The 21,971-nt window shown below is 40.7% G+C and overlaps 1 long non-coding RNA gene across 1 annotated transcript; it reads left to right on the plus strand.

Moving 5' to 3' along the window:
* On the plus strand, positions 1–8,788 carry LOC135280704 (uncharacterized). The gene is made up of 3 exons (XR_010347560.1): positions 1–112; positions 6,910–7,357; positions 8,671–8,788. It is a non-coding gene; the product is annotated as an uncharacterized LOC135280704 (long non-coding RNA).
* The last annotated feature ends 13,183 nt before the right edge of the window (positions 8,789–21,971 follow it).

Raw genomic sequence — 21,971 nt, forward strand, 5'->3', positions numbered from 1 at the left:
AAATCATGGACATGTCTTTGTAGAGACTTGGAAACCTCTGTGGTTTTTTGACAAGCAAAAATTGGCCTGGGAGGAACACAAATCAGCAGGATTCAATAACAGCAACATGCAAGTCAGTGCAAATGGGCGGAGGTGACACAGAAATGGAACTTGCACCTTTCTGGGATTCTGTGGGGGCACAAAATGGATGTAGCTTTAATTCATTTAGAAGCCCCTGGAGACTGAACTGAGTCCTAATGAAAGTTCCCACCAAAGTTAATGGACCTGATTCTCTTCTCATTGCAGGGCGTAATTTTAATTAAGTCAATCGAGTTACACTAGCATTAAAGTGGTGGATGTGAGGGGACTAGCAGGTCTTGGGAGAGTTGAGCCTCCTAATGACAGGACTAAAATGGAACCCTGGAAATTCCAAACACACTTTCTCTGAAATAAATTCAGCGTAATTACATCAAAACACATCCAGCAAGCAGTGGCCTGAATTCTGAGGGAATGTTTCATGCTCATCACTGCGTAATCCCACTCTCTTCCTCATGGAAGCAAGATTAAGATTTTGCTTTCAGGGGTTTGAGAACAGACAGAAATACAAATCCAGAGAAAGAAACACTTTGATTATATTTTCATTGTTCTTGACTTTAACCAGTATATACTGAAATCAATAGCAGAGCTCTTGCTTCTTCCTCATTGAAGGACACAGACCTTAAACCATAAAGGAAATGGAAGCAAAACACAATCTCTGCTTCCAAAAGCATTTTATCTATGGAAACGCCTTACAAAGCATGGGATGGAGGGGGAGCTTACACTGACATCTAAGAAGGTGTAACAGCTTGTGACAGTGCTGGCTGTCCCCACCACAGCATCCTGCCTTAAGCCTAGTGGCACTTTTCATGCCATGAATGAAAGAAAACCATCACCTGGCATTAACTCAGTGGCCCCCTTCTGATCCAGCTGGAGAGCAGGTGACCCCAAATCACCAGTGTTTGAGATGGAGATAGTGCAGCAAATCCCAAGAGAGCTATTAAAAGCCACACCACAGTCCTTTTTTTTTTTTTCTCCCATACTTTCATCCACTGAAAATATTTAAGCTTGGTAATGCATAAAATATATATTTTTGCAGGAAAAAAAATTTCCCTCCATTTAAGAATTTATTAACAATTTACATAATTGCTTAAGTAATCTGCATAATTGACAGAAAGTTTAATTTGACCCTAGTTCAAATGCAACACTTATGGTTTTAAATTGAAATGGGTATAATTCATTTATGAGAGTAATTAAGCCATAGTGTCTAACAAATACAATGTATGCTGCCTGAGGCCTTCAAGGCCAGAACATACTATTAGGATGTTTTATTTAAATATGTCAAATCTGTTCATCTCCAAAGCTGCCTGTGTTAAAATATATCAAATGTCTTACTTGACCTTTAAGGTGCCCTACTGAAAACAGGGCATTAAAAAAAATTAAAAATTAAAAAAAAAAAAATCACAGGCTTTTCTGTGCGCCTAAGGAAAGGCAGAAGTGGTGGGAGACCAGAGGAGGAGCGCTCTGACTGAGATTATGCTACCTACCAGTACTATGCAATTTAAGGAATTGGTTTTTCCTTCATTAAGTGAAATCCACTGCTGTGGGTAATGCCAGCACCAGGCTATTTACAGCGTTGTGAGCCATCCAAACAGAACTGGGGTGCTGCAGAAATCCTTATGTTTGCCCTCTACAGAGACAACCAGGCAATCCCTATGAATCCCTTGGCTGTGCTGAGACCATCCAGCTTCTGTTACCATGAACCAAGAGAGAGGAGGCAACCCCCAGATGCCAGAGCTAGACAGTGATCTCCTCCCAGATTACCCTCCTTGAGGATGGCTGCTCGAGCTTACAGCTGTCCTTTGAGGACAAGCTCCACCAGTCCTCCCTCAGTCTGACCAATGCTTTCCTTCAGTTTTATTCCCCTTGAAATTTTGGCTGCCAAGGTCCCAGACTGTCCCTATATTTAGGTATACAGAGTCTGATCAGCTGTAACCATTTTGGTTTTAGGATTAGTAAATAAAAGGCTGATTAATATGGTTTCTGAAAAGGAGGTTCTAAATCTGTGGATGTGTAGCACGTTTTTTAATCAAGTCTTCTTTGCCAGGGCCGTGGTCAGAAGAGTTGAGATTTGTCTTGAGGAGACCTGCTAGCTGGAAGAATTTTTATTTTTGTTGTGGAATATGTTATATCTGCCATGTTGCTATGCTGAGATCCCCTTCTGGGCCTGTAATTTCCCAGGGTTTGGGACTCAGGCTGTGAACCCACGCCTGATTTCATCTGATTCTCCATGTTGGACAGCTTGACTGACTCATCCTCCAAATGCAGTTCCAGACTTGCTGGTGTACAGCAAAACCTCAGCTCCTCAGTCTTTTCAACAAGTTGCCAGTTAGGTACTAAAATGCTGATCATTCTTTCTTGAAAGGACATTCACTGTCATCAGGTAGAAAAATTCATGGCTATGTGGTACATGCTGTAACTTCTGATCCTTCTTCTGCAGTCAAAAGAAATGGAATATGAAACAGGATGTTGCTTTTTTTCCTCAAGAGGCATGTTCCTAGTGTATTCCAAGGCAGACCTACTCACTTTTCTAATTAAGATATGATGTGATATACATAGGAGGGAGAGATGAGATGCAGGATGAATGTATGCCAAGTAGCGATCTCAATTACCAGCCATGTAGATTAAAACTGTCTGATATCAAGGAATTTATTAAATGCCTTCCATAAGCTACAAGAATATGCAGAAGAGCAGTTTTGCCCACTCTTGTAGTTGTGTCACTAGTTTGATGATGGATGGTTTTTTTATCCTAAGAAACAGCTTCAGAGAATGAGGAGCTTGAAAAAAAATTATGCTTTCATTAAAAAAAAATGGAAAAGATGATCAAATCACAACAGTTCAACAAGTCAGCATGAGTCAGCTAAACTGCAGCAACCATTCCTGGGGCATGCTTTTATCTCAAAGGAAAGGCTAATTTACAGGGTAAGGCTCAGCCTGCCATGAAGGAGGGCAAAGTGATGTGTATAATTTTGCATTTGCCCCAGGCATAGGAATGCACTTGCAGCAAATCACTGCAGCTCAGCTGGCACATGGTAACTGTTCCCTGGCAGCAGGTAGGAAACATGCATTTTAACTTGTTCATTGTGATGGATAATTGGAAACACCATCCTAATTAATCCTAAATAAATATGGCCCATTAATGGAAGCACATGCTGATTGATTGATTTTCTTAATTTAGATTAAGAACTAAATAGCTAGTTACCTTCCCCCCCTCCAAAAAAAAAAAAAAAAAGCAACTTATTGTTTCAGAATGATTTCCTAGGAAAACAGTGTCAGGACAAGGAAGAAGAAATGCCCAGTTACTTGATGAGCCTGAATGACCATACATTGTTCCAAATAGTTAGGAGTTTTACAGTTCTGACTGACAGAGCCAAGGAAACGTTTACAAGGACTCAGAGAAGAGAGGCAAGACCCAGATTTTGGAGAGAAAAAAAATTAACACCTCTTCAAATGCGGTTTGTTACATCACTGGATTCTCTTCAGCTGAATTGGTCCTGTATAAATGGGTTAAGAATGTCAGAGCCAGCATCATGTAAGGGAGAGAGTGCGCTGTGGTTTTAAGGAAAGGTCACATTTAAATGTCAAAAAGTGAACATGTTTCTGGCATTGTGTTCCAAAGTAACGAGTGGGATTATTAACTTTGTTTAAAAAAAGGATTACATTCTTTTGCTAGTGTCCAATCCCACCTGAGAGGAGATTTTCCTCTTGTCTGGGAACTGTCCAGGTGAGATTTAGGAGTATCTTTGGAATGGGAGAGGAGGGTGATTGTGCTGGGGCTGTTCCGAGGTGATTCCCATCACCACAGGATCAGCCCAGTGAGGCTGCCTGGAGTGTCTGCAAGGCAACCTGACCTCAGCATAAAAACCAGGCCACTGTGCAGATCTCTCCAAACAAGTTTGATTCCAGAACATCTGCCCAGAATCAAGCACAACCAGTGAATTACTGATCATCATTGCTGATCTAATAATAATCTCATAAATAATACATCACCCTCAGCTCCAGGCAGCCAAGGCTGCAGCGTGAAGTACTACTAACCCTGGAGGCACAGATTCTTCTGAAGGGCCTCAGTTGATCTTGTACTATCAGTTAAAAGTGAATGGGCTTCACAGCATTTAATTGCCTGATTTGGAGTTTCTAGGGAGGCATCTAGACAGTTGTTGGACATTAGGTAGCACAGAGTGCTTTTATATCTGCACTAGATAGACTATTTCTATAATAAAAAATATATTACAACTGATTAATAAAATATCATATGTAATCATTATATGGAAAATCAAATATTTCTTGGCTTAAATTAAAAAATCCCCAGAAGTAATTTCCTGTAGTGTGAAAGTTTAACAAAGTTTCTATTTGTAAACCTCTAGTTCTGCTTTAGTAAGAAGAGAAGGGCAGTGATTAAATCTGTCAATTGATCATCATTCAGCCCATTTCTTTCTGAACATCCTTGCCTAATTCAGCAATCCGTGTTTACCATTTTAGTTTATTCAGAAACACTGTGGGAGCAAATCTGTATGTAGAATTATACTCTGTAGCCCTACATAATTAAGTTTCCATCCTGCTATTCTTCATCACAGAATCATGGAATCATTAAGACTGAAAAAGACCATGTTAAACATAGCTTTTTTTTCTTTACTTTTAGAGTAGAACCAGTATAAACTAAAATAAACTAAGGGCAGGTTCCAATGTGAACATAGGTTGGACCCTCACCAGCAAATCACCAAGGAGCATTACAGCTCTCCTAAGGAGTATCCTGGCAAAGTCTGCCTTATTTTCCAAAGCCTGTCAGTTCAAAGAAGGTGGAGATTATTTTGAAAACTTATCCAGACCAGTCTGACATAACCCTGAAATATCTTTAATGTGTTAACTCCCACCTCAGTTGAAATTTGAACAAAGGGCTTCACACCAAAATTCAGAATCATTGTGTAAGAAGTCATCTTTGACTATTTTTCAAAAGTCAACTACATTTAATGACTGAAAGGTAGATTCTCCTATCAGAAATGACTTGCCAGAGTTCTTAGAGTGCTTGGACAATGCTCTCAGGCACATGGTGTGATTCATGGGGCCAGGAGTGGGACTTTGATGACCCTTCCAACTCAGGATGTGCTATAATTCTACCCCGTTTCCATAGTGAATTACTCCAGAAGAAACACACTGAAATTTTTAGGGCTTCCAAGGATCAGATGTCATGTGGTAGGAAAGGCAGTGAACAAACTGACAGGAGAGAGGGGAGGGATGGGTCCTAGAAAAACTGCACTGACTAAAGTATCAGGAACAAATCCCACAACCTGAAGTTTTATCCACTTACATTATTTTCCCTCTTGCATTCTGTGTTTTTATGATATTCTTTGCTCAGGCCCTGGTGCATTATTGCGTATTCCCACAAATAATTGTAAGGGCACCTGACATCATTTAGACATCAAAAAAATCTAATAGGGCATTTAGACGTGCAGGCGACCTTAAATACACCTACTGAGAGCACAGAAGTGGAAAGAGGGCTTCAAAGTCTGGCCTCTAGTGTTTAAGTGCAGGTGATTCTGTATCGTTTCATTTGAAGTGGTTCTAGCTGGGCTTGGAATTTGTGTCCCTGCACCATCAGAATGGCCTGGAGTTTCTTAATTACCAAACAAATGGAGAGTAGCTGCTTGATTTTGACAGCTCCTTTGTGTATCATTCTTCACAGAACATGAATGATTAATGGAATTTTCCCAACACAGTCAAAGTTGTTTACTGATGGAATTAAAGCTGAAATTGGCAGTGCTCTTTAGGGAGGACTTTTTCTATAATGTCACCAGACCTGCCAAGCTCTCCTAAAAAATAGGAACAATTAGTGATGGGTCAGAAGGATTCTGGGTATTAAAAGGTTTGGTTCTCTCCAGTGAAAGAGAAAAAGGGGGTGGATGGGTGAAAAAGGAAAGAGGATAAATGAAAAAAACTAAAGCCTGTTATTGATTATTTCCTTCAGGGAGTAATATCCTTGGACCCAAGTCCTATTCTTGAATGAAAAAGGAACAAAAAGTAAAATTTCAGTATCTGAAGATGTGCAATACAGAGAAGAAAATGGATGAAGGAAGCCAATGGTCAAATTTTTATGGTTTAGCACTTCTCATAGGATAAACAAACATGAAAACTACTTGGCCTCAGTGAGTGTAGACTTCACATTGTCAACACAAGGTGACACTTTATGTGTCAGTGTCAAATGTGTCGAGGCAGTAACTGTCAAGGGGTGGAAGGAGAGCACAACTGCACCTCTGGAACAGCTGTGTTTAGAACATGGCATTTGTGGCTTTGTTGCCACTTCCAGCCTTAGAAATGCCTGGAGGAACAGCTGTCTGGTGCAGAAGGCAACCACTACTGGAGGACATGGAGCATCTTGTGCATCTTGTCTTGTAGGAAAGGTCACAGGACTCTAGGATGGCCATGGAAATGTACCAGTACAGCCTCCGGGAATGGGAATATGCAGGTGAAGGAGACAGATATGATTCTCATGTTCCTGATAAGTTTTGAGAGCATGAAAGAAAGCTGACTCCAGTGAATAAGGATAACTAAATAATTTGGAATCATTCTGAATTTATCCATAATTACTCTTTTTCCCCACGTATTTCCAACATTTGCCTTCTTGTCCCCTTGAATTGCCAGATTCTACAGGCAGAAAAATTTGTGGGAGTAATATCCTCCCATCAGCAGTGGTTCATCTGGGACACACTTACAAAGTTCATAATAAAGGCAAGCCCTACAGAGCGTGCTCAATGTTTAAAGTGTTTTATGAACAACTTCACACCAACCCCAGGAGATAGTTAGATAAGCATGTGATTTATTTTTATTCCCATTTTCCAGATGGAGAAAAAATAGTGAAGTGACCTTCTAAAGGCCGCAGAAGGAGTTGAAACAGAGATGAGATCAAGGAGTTCCTGACTACCCTGTGTGTGTGGGGAAAACATCAGATTCTTCTGCATCTCTCTTCTGCATCTATTGCACTGACAAAGGCCTTTCACCACACTCACGTGAACATGTCCACAAGATGGATTTTTATGACTGTAGTGGAATCTGGTAGAGGGCCAGGACATTTTGGTTTTTAGCTATCCGTATAATATTTGCCTGATGTGCTTCTTTCTCTCCTGCCTCTAAGCATTTTTCAATAAATAGGCAAAATTATCCAGGAGCAAGGCTGCAAGGGCCAGCATGGAGCCAGTGAAGTCACGTCTCCCATACTTGTATAGTTAGCAGCAAGTATATATAACACAGCCCTGCCCTTCCTCTTCTAATGAAAGTGGCTCACCACCAGGTAGGTGATCAGCTGCCAAAGGAGATTAATCTCCCTTTTTAGCATGTGTTTTGGGGTTGGAAGGGATATCAGTTGCTTTAGTATGTTTTTAACATCATCTAAAGCATAGCCAAGGGTTATAATCAGACCCTTGGGAGAGCAAAGGTACAATAGATAACTAAGTGGCTCTAATCCACAGCAGCACGATTATCTATTGATAACTGCCTCCTCCCCTTTAGCTGTCCCACCGATCCAGAGTTTGGTTAATAAAAACAAATGAATTCAGAATGCCATGGTCACTAAAGAACTTGCATTGGGGGTGTGAGGGTGGGGGAAGGTTAACTGTTCTCTTTGTTTGCTTTTCTTTTAATGCAAAACCCAACTGGCTTGGTGATGTCCAGATATGCACAAACACTCATGCCAGATATTCACTTGCACAGACAGGAGTAATCCAAGTACGAAAGGGAAGACTGGGGTGGAGGAAGGGGAAGTGGCTAGGGCCAAGTGATGGGAGCCAATTCTTGCTGTGATGTACTCCTGCTGCCTTTGTGATCTTGGGCAAGACTCTTGGATTAAATTTAATAGCTGGACCTGGATCCAGTGACTGATTTTAATTAGAAAGCAAAAGGCCCTTTCACCTTCTGCTACTAAATTTGACCTGAAGTTAGTTATCTATAGTTAATTCTGTACTATTGCGCCCTAAAGCCAGACCAATGAAAATGTAGCTTCTACTGATCTTTGTAGGACATTCAGCTTGATAACACCAGTCGTGGTTTCCCCACATATAATTTTCATTTTCTGTGAGAAAGGAACAGCAGCAACCCCTTTCTTCTATACCCCCTTGGCAAATTTATGAGGAAAGTATATGATGTTGTAGGTTTTTAAGAATTACTTTTAAGAAAACAGCAAAACTCAGTGGTGGAAACACTTTCTGAAAAATCTAGAGCTGAGTCTCCTCAAGCACAGGTAATGGGTTCTGAGTGATGTTCCCAAGCCTGGTCACAGTCAGCATGGGGCTATTCTGAGTTATTTGATTACACCATAATAATGTCACAAGGAAAGTTCAGCACAGCAAGATGGTACAGATCCAAACCATGTATGTACTACACTGTTCATTGGCTTTGCCATTTCCTCACTGGGAATTAAACTCTAAGGGTTAAATGTTGAGGGAAGTGAATGCTTTTCCCATGTTTGAAAAGCATTTGCAGAAGGTAGAAAGTCTTAAAAAAGAAAAAAAAACCAAAAAAAAAACAAACAAACAAACAAAAAAAAAAAAATCTCCAAATAAAAAAATTCAACCCCCAGCTTATTTGTTCATCTATCATATTTTCCAGGCAACTGATCTCTTGAGAAACCTCGAAACAAATAGCCAGAAGTGAGTGGTGGGGAGAGGAAAGATATATATGAATTCTTTCAAGCAAGACACGTCATGGAGCTACCTAGATTTTCTACTGGTATGTAACTTTCATGTATTTTCCTGATGCTAGCAAGGGTGGGGTGCTGGTTTGACAGTAAATCAGTGTACCTGAAAATACAGGGCCACTACTAGAAGAAATCAAAATTCCTTTAATGAATGGTCTGTCCAGCCACTGCAAGTGTCCTTGAAGTTCAAGCACTTTTATAACATTCATTTGATCATAAGACTGCCTGGTTTTGTGCTATTTTAAGCAGTTCAGAGACAGATAAACATCTGCTACAGTAAAAAAAAAAAATTTAAAAAATTAAAAAATCAATTGATCACATGCCCAGGCAATGCTTACCATTGTCTGTACTTATTTTGGCTAAAGATATACAGGGGAGTTTTCAAAATAATGCCCTGGAGGGAATAAATTAGCAAGGCAGTTGAAACAGCAACCACAACACCCTACCTTAATGGAGCCATTTCAAAAAAAAAACCCAAATAAATTAATCTCTAACAAAGGAGGGCCTGTCAGGTCAGTAACCCAGATCTGAGGTAGTGGTGTCATGTAACAATACTGCTTGACTTGGTGCTCATTTCCAACGCAAAGTTCAGCCTAACAGCAGCTGTCAAATACCTGTGGTTAATCCCCCCGTAGCTGCTTTGGTACAATTTTGGTGGTGTAATACACAGGATCACCCGACCCCAACAAGGCCACCACACTGTTAACACTTTGCCCTTGGGAGGCACTTGAGTGGGTTGGAGCAGTTAGAAAATTCCCCTCGAGTGTTCAGGAGAAGGACCAGCTCAGGCTCCTGACTGCATCTCCACTGTACTTCATGCCACGGTAGTGCTGAAATGTGTTGCTTTCAAAGTCATTAAAGCCTGGCATTTCAGAGCTGGGCTCCAGGGAAAATGTCCCTGGCTCTCTGTGCCTTTCTTCCTCTATTTTGAAACATCGATGCTAAGCTTCAGTGCACCTTCCTGCTGGATTTTCAAACAACTCAGTGCTTTACAGGCTTCGGGATATTATAAATATTGGTGCTGTTCAAGCTCTTTTCTTGCTTGGGTTGTGCAACATCCTGTGTGCAGTAGGATGGAAATTTTTACATTCTGTTTAGCTCCACCTTTTCTTCCTTCATCATCTGTATCTGCACAGTCTTTCTCTTAACTCATACCTGAATAATTCCCCTGGAATCTTTTTAATGAGCTCTTCCAAATATCTTGAATTCAGGCTGGGAAATTAATAGAAGGCAGGGATGAGAAACGTTCTCTCTCATCATGGCACTGCCCATGTCCTGAGTCTATGCCTCCTTTTGGAGAGAAATTCAGATAAAGCTGAAGGATGTGGCCAACAGCCTCTGCATGTCTAGACAATCTCTGCATAGTTCTCCTTATCCAAACAGGCGAGTCGGAGACGTTTATAAAAAACAGATCTTGGGGTGAGCTTCTAGTTCCTTTCAGTAGCTCTTCAAGTCTCACTTTACCCACAGTCTTCATCTCTTTGGATAGTTCTTTGGATTGGGAACCTTAATTAATGGAAATTTTCAGGATTGTGCTTGCCACAGGGGGACACCCTATATGGGCAAAGCATCAGAGGGTGAAGTGTTTCCTGATTCCATTTCACATCAATTTATCTGGGAATCACTGGCAGCCACCTTTTCAACTATGAGCACATTTATTTTACACCCCAGGAAAACTAATATTTCTTCACTTTGGAGATGTGTTTGCTACCTAACTCCACTATTCCAGTTTTTTAATGTGTTCACATCAGACTAATAAAAAAATATTATGATTGCCATTATTATCAATAATAATAATAGTAATAATAATAATAATTACTAAGTAACAACTGATAAAAAAAATCCAACTTTTTTCTTTAAGGCACAAGTCTGTTCCACATGACTGGCTGTAACAGACTCAAGTTCTTTGAAAGTAATGGAATTGCATTGCCAGCACAGCTCACTGGTCTCCCTCATTTTGGAAAATTCATCTCTTAATGTCTCAGCCATACTGAAGCTCAGCTCATACTGTTGCTAAACTGGGGGAACTCAGGATTGCAGCCCAGCAGTCCCAAATCTAAGCTGTGCCCTGAAAGGACCCAATACTGAAATTGGCATCATGGGCCCAAGGATCTGGTCTGGAGTGCATGACCTGAGGCTTTCCTTGGAAGTGAAGTGGTAGGTGACGTGACTAAGATCAGAGGGAAATGCTTCCTAAAGTTCTGGTGGACAACATGAACCTGTATCCCCATCTCAGAGTTGTAGCAAGTCATGAGTTCTCATGGAATGATCAATCGAGTGGACAGGATTGTCCCTGCTTGTATGGATTTTAAGCACTCACAGAAAGCACAAGGACCCTGTTAAATCAACTATTCCACCTTTCTGGATCAGAGTCTGAGTATTTATATTACAAAGTTCACAACCAGATACCAGTAGATGTTGATAACATTACATATTCACTGGAAACAATGCATCACCTGTGCCTGCTGATAAACATCAATATTTTCGCCTCAAAACATCTTAAAATTATCAGCCAGGCTTTACAAGTACAAACTCCAATGCCTCATACACACACACAGACACACAGAAGGGATGATTTCCAGAGCATTTGAATTTTTAACAGGAACACAGCTCTAACACCAATTCCCCAGGCACAGAGGAATGAGAAATTCATTAGCCAGGCTAGGGACATTCCCCCATCACAGCATGCACGCCCTGGGAAAGGAGTCACATTTAGCACACTACAATTTACCTGCATGATTAACCAGCGACGCTGTTTTTGGATGTCTAATCAGATTATATTGGGTTTATGTACAATTTCCTAAGCAGGCCGACTGATAGATTGATCAAGGGTAGATGGGATCTGACAGCAGAATATTATGGCAGAATTCTTCCAGTGATGGATGAGCCCACCTTGACACAAACTCCAAAGCTTTGCCTCTTAGTAATAAATCTCAGCATGAAGTCATCTGTCTCTGACCTGAAGCTCGAAATCAACGACTCAGGATACTGAAGTTTCATCGTCTTTATGAACATTTAAGTTGGCTCAATGGCATAAATACACACCTTCTGCATTCAATCTCTTTAATAGTGGCAGGCCTTATAATGTTGTTTTTATTTTTATTTTTTTTTCTGTTTTATAAAAGTTAGCGACTCATAACTGATTTTCTCACCAGCCAAGGAGATCGCTGCTAATAGATTACATTCTGCATGATGCTTAATGAGCCATGATTGGGAAAGGAGATGGGAAATGGCACTTTGGATTGATTTAGCAAGGATTCAGTGGAAGCAATGCCACGACTCCACAAATAGCAGCAGGTTTTACGTGGTGCCATAGAATTATATAACAGGCACCTCAGCTAATACCTTCAAAATGCCTTGCTGGCTTGAGAGCCAGCATTTTCAAAAGCTAGTTGAAGTCAGATTCTGAAAAATATGCTTAGTTAACCAGAAGGCTTTTTCAAGCAATGTTGTGAGTAACTTTCAATAGGAAATGATTGTATAGACTACAAACCACAAAAAAGAAATTTTCCTCCAAGTCCACTGAAAAATCCTCTGTGTGATCTGGAACTCTAAAAAGTGGAGATAACTTATACATTGCTTGTAAACTGCATTATGCTCAGAATGTATGATGGTGCAAAATGGTGCTCACACCATCTAGAATAATAATCTCATTTGCTTGGGACTTAATCCAAGGCCACATATGAGACTGTGGCCCTATTTCTTCATGGGATTTAAGCACCTAATTTTTATCAATTTCAGCAAGAGGTCAAGGTTTAGTTTCTTTTTGAGTGTTTGGGTGCTCCAGTTCTCAGATCATGCTTGCATGCACTCTCAGTGTAAAATTGTGAGGGTGTGTAATAGAAGTCCTCCAAGCCCCCTGTGTGTGGCTGACATCCTGGGTACCCACAGCAGCTCTCTGAATTAATTCAGTAATGCCTTCAAGTGACCTACTGCAGGCATTCTCATCTGACAGAGTCAGGAAATGGGGTAGCTAATAGACCATTTTGGAGTGTTGTAAGATCACAGCAATCCCATATTTTAAGAGGTTAATATAATACTAATTGGGGCTTGGGTGAAGAGTTCATAAGACAGATGAACCCACATTAGTTTTGAGAATTTGAGCAGCCAGATTCTTAATCCATGTTCACTACTACTTGGGAGTGTTTTTGCTCTTTATCTAAGAAGAAAAAAAAAAATATCAGGAGATTTCTGTAATTGTCAGCTTTTTCTGACTAACCTTCTTGACTGCATCTTCTGTGTTCATGATGGCTGATAACATACCAAAGTCATGGCCAATGAGAAAAGTCAACTTGTAGGACCAAATTCACCTCCTGACTGACTCTGGCAGACCTAACTGCACTCTGAGATTTTATTCCTGCTAATATCAAAGTCCAGAAACTGACAAAGCTGTGTTATTGTCAACCCCTGTAGTGAGGCTGGGAAAGTAGGAATAACAGTTAAGTTAGACCTGCGTGAATAATTCATAGGGAATAATTTATTTGATGAATTGACCTCCTTTTTTTTTTATCCGTTCATGGCCCTGTCCACAAGCAGCCTCTGATTTTCTCTCTTCCGTTGTTACTCAAATTGAAAATATCTGCTGAATAATTTCTGAGGATAATTCTTGTTCTGAAAATTTGTCCCTGAGCAGTTCACTGTGAACATTTGCTATTTGAAATCCCAGTGCTAGCTAGACACACAGATCTCATGGTGTTATTTCTGTTCCTTGCATAAAGGGCACATACATTCAAAACAGTGTATTTTCCACTCTGCCTATTGGTAGTTCTGAGTCCTTTAATGTAGTTTTAAGCGCTGCAAGGTGTGTATTTGATTTTAAGGTGCAATTTTTGATTAATGTGAGATAAATAATATGTAAAATAAGAGGAAACTGCTTTGTATTTATGGATTTTCCTATAAACCTGCAGATGCCTCCCAGTCAAATCCTCTAGCTACTCAATGAGAGGACAAGGAAATCACAAAGGGGAACAAATTCAGGTGTTAAGCATAAATCCTAGGCAGCGCTTACATCACCCTCCATGAGATTCCCATAAGCAGGAACCATCCTGACCCAGATCCTCCCTCAAAAACACAGGGACAACATGCACAGGGGATGCAGCACAATCCACAGGACATGTAGAGGACAAGGCAAGTGGCCCTGGCTGTCCTCCACAGCTCTGGAGGGACACAAAATCACCTTCACACCTCCCATCCTGCTTTCCACAGGCTTTGGTGCTGAGCAGCTCCTCAATTCCCCTTGCAGCACAGTCTCTTGTTTACTCACTGCACTCATAAGGCTGCACATCGACTTTCAGAATCAGGAGGCAGAGAAAAAATGGGAGCAAGACAGAGTTAAAAGTTTCAGCCATAAAAGCTTTTGACACATCTTTCTGTCTCTTTCTGTCCAAGTAATCAATCTTCTAAGTTTGCAGGAGTGGCTGAGATTTTTAAAAACAGCTGTAATCTGTGGTCATTGATGGTGGAGTAGATTGTTTGCCAAACTATTACCATAACTGTCAACCAAAATCAGAAAAATAATCTCATTGTACTAGACAGATGCCTTTCCTGCATTATTGATATAGTCACTCCAGAGTAATAGAGAAATATAAAGCATTGTTCTATTTACAAAAGGAGATTGGCCAAGTCCTTGAGAGTGAGCAGGAGGGACAGGCACTTAAAGGAAGTGAGATATAGTCAACTCAGTAAAAGTTATGTGTCAGGGTCATGTGGCCTCCATAGTCAGCAGTAGAATCTCAGTTTTCAATAGCTTTTCCTCTCCTTTCTCACTTTCAGATTTAGCTCCAGAGCTTAATCTCTGACTAAATGAGCTTTCCAGGGTTTTAATGCAGCACCATGGAACCTACCCAGCTTTTTCCCCTTTCCACCTTCCCTCTGGCTGCCAGCACAACAATCCCAAATACATCTCCGGCACTGCTGCATTTCCAAAATTTACAAAAACACCACACGTTCCCCATGCTGCTCTTGGGAGCGAGGATAAATCAGGTCAGCTCTGCACATTATAATACAATACAAGAGAATTTTGTCTGCTTGCCACCGAGATGTCTCTGAAAGCATTTTGCAAGGCAGTGCACTAAATATGAGCGTCGCAGCAAATCTTCAGGCAGATGGAGCAGCCAGCCTGCATTTAGCCATAGCGCCCACAGAGTCTTTTGCTGTTACAAATGTTTGTATATAGAGAGGGGCCCAATTTTGCATTGGAATCTGCTACAGTGAACCCATAACCCCAAGTTCCCCATTTATAGCACAAATGAATAAATATCTATACAGTCAGAGGACTGGAGGTGGGACTGGAGCTTCTATTTTCATTTGAACACCATGCAGAGGTCAGGCACAGTGAGAGTCCCGTGATCAGCTGAGGACAGGCTCTGGGAGATATGTGGTCTCCTGTCCTTTTTTGCCTTTTTTTTTTTTTTTTTTATTTTAAAATTGTGTCACATTTCACAGCAGGAAAGTTTATTTTCTCATCAGCGTTTTGAAAACATTTGAAATTTTTTTGGAGGGGAGGGGAGCAGGAATTATCTATAGATGTAGTCCTCCATTTAACTTGAAAAGAGAAATTAGCTTTTACAAAATGAGAGCAGTTTTTAGCTTATTCTTGTTCAAAAGCAGATATATGAGCTGCTAGCCTCATTTTGGTAGCAACAAAAGAACTTTTCGGCAGCTTAATTCTTTGAGGCAACACATGGCTTTTTTCTTTCTTTCTTGCAACAAAAACATACAGATGCAATCTTTGTCTCAGTAGAAAAAAGATGGAAATAAAATTCATTTCATCAAATTTGGTGTAATGAGAATTATTGTCATACTATAAAAATAATTTAAATAACAACAACAACAAAATTGCTTTTACCCCAGTTTTACAGAAATGCCTACAAAAGAGCCATTCTAGGGAAGCAAATGGGTGCTCTGGTCTGAAGTGTGAAAATCAACAATACACAGAAAAAAGCAGGCCTAATTGAAGGACTAATTCATGCTGGGTGACCACCAGCCAAACAATAGCTCCGACTCACCATGCTGACTAAAACATTTGTAGCTCTCAAATAAGAAAAAAATTTTGTGAGGAAAAATGCCTGACTGTCTTCATGCAGAAGGATGAACAGTCTGTGGTCAGGCAACGAATGCATAAAGTGTCCTTGACACCATGTTTGTCGTGACTCTCTTGCTCTGGAGTTGTTGTACTCTGGTTAGAGAGATGTTCTGAATTCATTAACACGTGTTGTGGACAAGAGGTTTGACCCAGCCCCTCACACATCACACCCCTAACTCCTCTAACTCACACCCATCTCCAGCACGTCAGAGCACACACCAAACCCCACAGCGGTTTTAATTGAAAAGCATAAATTTGGCCTGCTAAATCTATTAGCAATTTGTTTTAATTAGGAACCCAGCTGCTTCCTGAGATTCTGCAGTCTGAGTTTCAGAACTTTAACCACACTGAAAATGAGTCTCAAGTGAGCTGCTTCAAGTCTTTCAGCTCAGCATTTTTACAGACTTGTTGGAAGGGAGATGTTTGGAAAAGTTTCCACAGTGTGCCCATCACCCCTCCTCTCAAACCTTGGATGATACTGATTCAGGGAGGGTAAAACTAGACCTCCTTCCATCCAAGTGCTTCTGAAATCCAGATAAAGTTTGCCTTTCTTTGTAGAGAGCAGTTAAAATCATAAGTCTAGTTTCCAGACAGACAAATACAGGACCAAATTAAAACATATTTAAATCTATGGAACCTATACAGGGACTTGGTGAAGCCAGGCAAGATGCTGTCTTTTCTTGGAACATTTAACAGTTGACACACTAGTGAATTTCTGGCACTGGGGCACTCACTCCTGCTAGGTTTGCATTGCCACTACTGCCCAAAGGAAAAGCACTGGCTTTTAGCCGATCCTTTTGTGGACCTGTGATGATTTCCAAAGCCTTTTCAAGTCACTGGTAAAGATACTTTTCCAGTTTCCCCTCTCCTTCCTGGGGGTGTGAGCTTGTGTCAAGTGGGAGTAATTTGTGCACTTGTAGTCAAAGATCAATGGGAAAATGAAGAGGAATTGTTTCTTGTGCATTTGTAACTCCAGAAGGAATCAGCCTTTCCCTGAAGTTGCCTGACAGAAACACACATGTCTGACAGTGCATGGTCACTCAGCTCCAGGTGTTCTCCCAAGGACCCATGCAGAACACACACAGGTAAAAATTCAGGAAATACATTTTCATTTTTTATTAATGATTCACTTTTCATATTTCTACCCTTGCTCCATGATCCAGCCACTGTACAGGTGGAAATGACAGTCATGAGGTTCAAAGAGAATGTACATAACCCCTTCCACCTTCACCATTTTCTCTTAGCTTTTCTGCCTTAGTTTCACATGAAGGAAGGGGAAAACTGAAGGAAAGTATCTTTTACAATGGTTTTGGAATTTTTTTCTATCTAGCTAATGCCAGTTTCAGAGGTGGGTATCCACATAACTATCCAAGACTCCAGCCCATGAAAATGCTCTAAGAGAAGAAAGGAGAACAAAGTAAAGTGAGGCAAAAATCCATGTCATCAGGACACCAGATCTCTGATTTCAGTAGTGTTTACCATTCCTCATAGACTAATGTTGGCTTTGCTCCTTTTGGATGCCCAGGATGATTTTCTTAATATCTGAGAGTGGAGAGGAATTAGATTTCTAATTGCCATTTCCTATCCATCCAAGAGGTGAAAGCTGGCATAGGTTAACTTTCTCTTCAACTTTGATTCAGCCACTCAGAAAAACTTTTCAAATAGCTCAACTCCTGACCACATTAGTTTATTTTATCTATCAAGCTTTGATTCACTGATAATAAACATATCAGTATAACTCTTGGAAGTGTTCATGAATAATAAACAGAAAACTAAGCTCACGCTAAAGCTGGTCAGACAATGGGAATTTTTTTTCTGACAAAAAATATTGTTGATAAAGTATAAAAACCAGACTTGAAACATTTTCATATGTGCCATTTAACATTTCTTCAAACTATTGAGAGTTCCATCTCCTTCCAACAGGACAGCACCTATCAAAGTCTGAAGTTCCCCCATATGGGAAGTCCATGCAGATCCAAAGCAGACAGTCAATCCTTGGACTTTGCAGAGTTCCCTTAAACAGACCTACAGACACAAATCTAAAGTTTCTCAGCCCCATTTTTTCATTATTCTTGTGTGTCTTGTTTTTCTTTCTGCTTCTGGCATCATAATATTCTATGAAATTCAGACTGCATTAAAGGTCTCTGGTCTGTACACAGCAAAATGGAAATTTGAAATCTAAACATTAAATGAGGAACCCATCTGCAATCCTCCCCTGCTACCTACTTAACTACTTTTCTTTTTAATTATGCAACATCATTATATTTAAACCAATCTTATGCTTTGGGGTGAAAGGATATGCTTTTTATTTTTATATACTTCAGTACATATGTTATATAAATCTGAATGTTGCATTACTCTTTAAGGTATGACTTAATTTTCTCAACTCCAGCCTAAAACTTTCAAATTGTAGATGACTTTTAAATTTTTATTTTCATTTGACTTTTCCAATTCTTTATTAAATAACAGGAAAAAGTCCAGCAGGGATACTGTTATCTGCTCTTCCTTTCCAATTGAGTTGGATCTTGGGTTCCAACAGAAGCCAAGGAATGAGTTACCACATTGAGAATTAAATTCAAAGCTCTCACAGATTTTCTTGTGCAGGGAGAGAAGGGGCTTGTATAGAGAAAGTTTTCCCAGTGCCACTAATGTGAAATTTCCTAGGGACTTGGGACTTTGTGGACACCTCCTTTCCATAGACAAAATCATAATTCAATATCTATGGGTATTTAACTTACAAAAACCTTCTGATTTTTGACTGCTGCAATGGAGACCCCTCATCCCATTTCTTCCTGTGCAGATGAGAGATTCCTTCCCACTAACACCCTCCTTTTCCCCTTCTCCCAAAGGCCTGCTCAGTCCCCTTAAGTCTTTTTTGGCTTGTTTACAAAATCTTCTGTCTGCTCCCTCAAGATTAAGGACACTCAACTTGGGTATGATCCTCCACCCTGTGCTTTGGTTCCAGTGTTGACTCATAAATAGAAGAGTCCTTAAGCCTTAAAAAGCAGACTGAAAACTCAGTAAACAAGCTGAAGAAAAGAAAGTCAAGATAAGAAGTCCAATTCTCCCACCACAGAGGCATGAAAAGCACTTTATATAATATATTGTTGCAAAGAGGTTTTAGTGACTTTGTAATGATTTATAGGTTGCCTTTTGTATTTTTTTATTATTTTTACTCCTCCCACAACCCTTGCAAGTCAAAGCTGGGTTTATTGTGTACCCATTTGTCCACATTTAGCTCAATAATTTTCTCATTTAAATACTGAGAAGCAGTATGTAGAATTGCTTGTTTTTCTCAAAAAGAACAAATGCCAAAGAACTTTAAGTAATTTCTTTTTTAAAAATGTGTTTCTGCAACCTAGCAATATAAATGTTCTGGAGGTATATTGGATATAAACTTACATAATCTTGGGTATATTTAAAAGTTTCCATGGAAACCATTTCTTTGTCAAAAGAACAACATTGCTCTGGGCTATTTGTAACCCACACCTAGCACTGTCCAGCTCAGTGTGGAGACCAGGAGGTGACCGATGTCAGTAAAGGAGTGGTCTTGGCTGGTTTTAGCTTTATAGCCAGAGCAGAAGGTGCTAAGTAACATTTCTGCATTATCCATACATGAAAACATCAACAGTGAGAGAGTTGAGGCAGTCTGACCCCTGGAAACCACCAAATGCAAAGACACCTGCCTTCCCTGGCAGGGGCCCTTCTGGTTGTGTTAAGTGCTTCTGTAAGAGGGAATGAGAGTGCAAGGTCTCAGTTCTCCTCCAGCAAGGATATTTGTTCTGCATGCTGCAGGTTTTCCCTCCAGAATAAGCTGCTCTTCTAATGAGCTCTGTTTTGACAGCAGCGTTGCAGCTTGCCAGGAGCTGCTCCCAATGCAGCATGTCTGTCTGTGCATCTGCAAAGGCGTCTGCAAGGTTGCAGCCCTGATTCTCACACTGTTCCTCATGCCCTCTTTTGTCCAATTTTTAAAGACAAAACAGGAGGGGGGAAAGGAAAAGGCAAATGAGTCCAGAGTGACCTTTCTCCTGCCTCCGGAAACACTCCAGTTTGCAGGGGCAGTGAGGTGGAGCTGGGTTTCTAGCTGTCAGCAGCTGGGAGTCAACAGCAGCCCATCTTATCCACTTCAGAAATGAGCCCCAGCTGATTGGACAAATATTTCCTATTTACCAGCTTCTCCCCCCTCCTGGATAATTCTAGGGTTAATCCAACACACCACCTCCTCAGCCCAGCCCCGTGATATTGACACTTAAGAAACACAGAGCTGTTTATATTTTATTGGAGAGCTCATACTATCAATTTTCACATTAGTGAGTCCAGCTATTGCTCTCTTCTATCGGGATCTATTGAGTGGTGGCAGTAGAGATATCCGCTGTAGTGAAGGAAAAAAAAATACTTAGCTGTCTGATGAAATGTTTTAAATGCATAGGGTTCACCTTGGGGTTGGCTGCTGCTCAGATTTTATCCATTAATAACACGCAGGGCTGCCACACTACTCTCCAGGGCTGATAGGAAAAATAGTACCACTTACAGATCCCCTGGTTTGCCTCGGGGAGAGTGCACCAAATGCAGCACATATCATACATTTCGGGGTTGAAATTTACTCCACAAGAAGAAGAAAAAAACAATAAACAACCCCCCCACCCCCAAACATTCTCTGTATTAAAAAACAAAACCCAACCCTATTCCTGAAACACAGACAAAGAAAAGTTGCCATGTAGGCCAGTAGTTGCAGACCTCAAGTGTTTTACTTATGCTATGAAACGCCTCTGGGCAAAACAGGGGCAAGATTTCAGTGTAAACGGCCTTTTTTAGCTTACTGCTCTGCAGGTTGACATTTCACCCAGCAGGGAGAAGAATCTGTATTGTTACAAGGAACCAGGCAGTAAAGAGTAGGCTCTTGGTAAGTCATCATCTTTCTAGCAAGAAAGCCTCATTTATTTATATTTTCTCTTTTGTTTTTTTTTTTTTTTCCTACCCCTGAAACAATTCACAGGAAAATGATCATCAGAATAAGAATTGTTAACTGATTAGATTATTGTCAGCATTCTGCACAAGAACATCACCAGGCGCTCAAGGGTAAGTATTATTTTCATCTACTGATGAGGCTAAGAAAGGATTATGCACCCAATTCCCTGTGCATTAATGATCTGAAGATATTTGGGTTGGGTTGCATTGTTTTCCCCTCTCTTTCAAAGTGAGCCACAGAGCTCTGCTGCCAGGAAGTGTTATTTAAGAATATGAGCTTCTTTTGTAAAGGGAAGGGCATAATTAGATGTTAAGAACTGATTATTGTATTGTTCTCCACAGAGACTTCCAAAAGGAACAGCATTTGAAGAAAGAAGGGAAAGTATGCATTGTGCTTGGAAAGTGAGAGATATCTGCCTTGAACATTCTCTGTCTCCATATCTGAAAACTTTACAAGAGATGTAACACAACTTCCAATTACACATTGCTTGCCAGGAGCCCACTGACCAACTGTACCTGCTGTGAGAATAGGGATCCCACCAAAAGACCAGAAAAATCCCCCATCTCCTCCAGCAGAAATCACTTGGAACAGAAAACTTTTTTTTTTTTTTTTTAAGGACTTGAAACAAGCTGAACTTGTGCCTACACATTGATGTTTCCTGCTACTCCAGCCCCAGGGAGCTGACACACCTCATGCTTCCTCCTCTAGGCACTCAGAGGAGCAAGAGGTTTCCATCAGGCAGCCCTCAGAGGAACCTTGGTAAGAAATAAACCTTCCTGAGCAGATAAGGACTCATCCAACTCACCCAAACTCTGAGGCACTAAATGTAGGACAGACCACAGGCACTTATCCATGGTGCACACAGAGGGGATCCAGGCTTCAGGCTGATATTCACTAAGAACCTCCCTGTTCCATGCCACACTACACAAAATAGATGCTCTCTAGGTGCCATCCCCCCAAAAAAGTATTAAAAATCAAGCAGACAAACCTCATGCATTTCTCTGGAGGCTGCTGGCACAGTCTCTGGCAGATTGGTCAGGGAACAGCCAACACAGGCCTTTAGCTGCTGCTTGACCTCCTTTTGATTGTCAGCAGTGGCAGCTGGGAGGGGATGCCCACCTGACTTGAGCATTAATTACTCTTCTCAAAGTGAGGACTGC

The sequence above is a fragment of the Passer domesticus genome, chromosome 14 (genome assembly GCF_036417665.1).
Source record: "Passer domesticus isolate bPasDom1 chromosome 14, bPasDom1.hap1, whole genome shotgun sequence".
NCBI classification, from domain to species: Eukaryota; Metazoa; Chordata; class Aves; order Passeriformes; family Passeridae; genus Passer; species Passer domesticus.